Genomic DNA, 598 nt, shown 5'->3' with positions numbered 1-598 from the left:
AATAAACATGATTTGAGAATTTTTATCTTGCAAAGTTTATTATTTTTTCTACTCGCCAAAGTTTGTTGTCTCTTCTACATACTAAAGTTTTATTATCTTTTCTACTCATCAAAATTGAGTGACTAATCACCCGCTGACCTACATAATGAACGAGTAAATTTAAGTCGTGTAATAAAAAGATCTTTGATTGTAAATTTAATTATGATTTTTTTATTTTTATATTTTTAAAACAAATTATCGTTACACGTGTGCATAATTTTTAATTTAACAACATCTTTGATTGTGTAAACTTAATCATGAGTTCTTCTCATGTATTTATTAAAATTTTTAAAACAATATAATTTTTAAAATTTAAATTTAATATATAACAATTTTAAGGTTATTAATTTAAAATTTAAAATATAAATTAATTAAAATTGATCTAAATAGTAACAAAATATATCTATTCCGGGGGTTACCTGAAATCGTGATTTAAGCCTGAATGCGAGGTCCAGACTCCTATTGAGGCAGTGTTTGATGGTGTTGAGGTACCACCGTCCAAGCTCTTCGGAGGAGGTGGGGGTGGTACCTACGAGAGACTCCGATACTTAAATTAGCA

The sequence above is a fragment of the Arachis ipaensis genome, chromosome B07, assembly GCF_000816755.2.
Source record: "Arachis ipaensis cultivar K30076 chromosome B07, Araip1.1, whole genome shotgun sequence".
Taxonomy (NCBI): domain Eukaryota; kingdom Viridiplantae; phylum Streptophyta; class Magnoliopsida; order Fabales; family Fabaceae; genus Arachis; species Arachis ipaensis.
Note: the sequence above shows the minus strand (reverse complement) of the source record.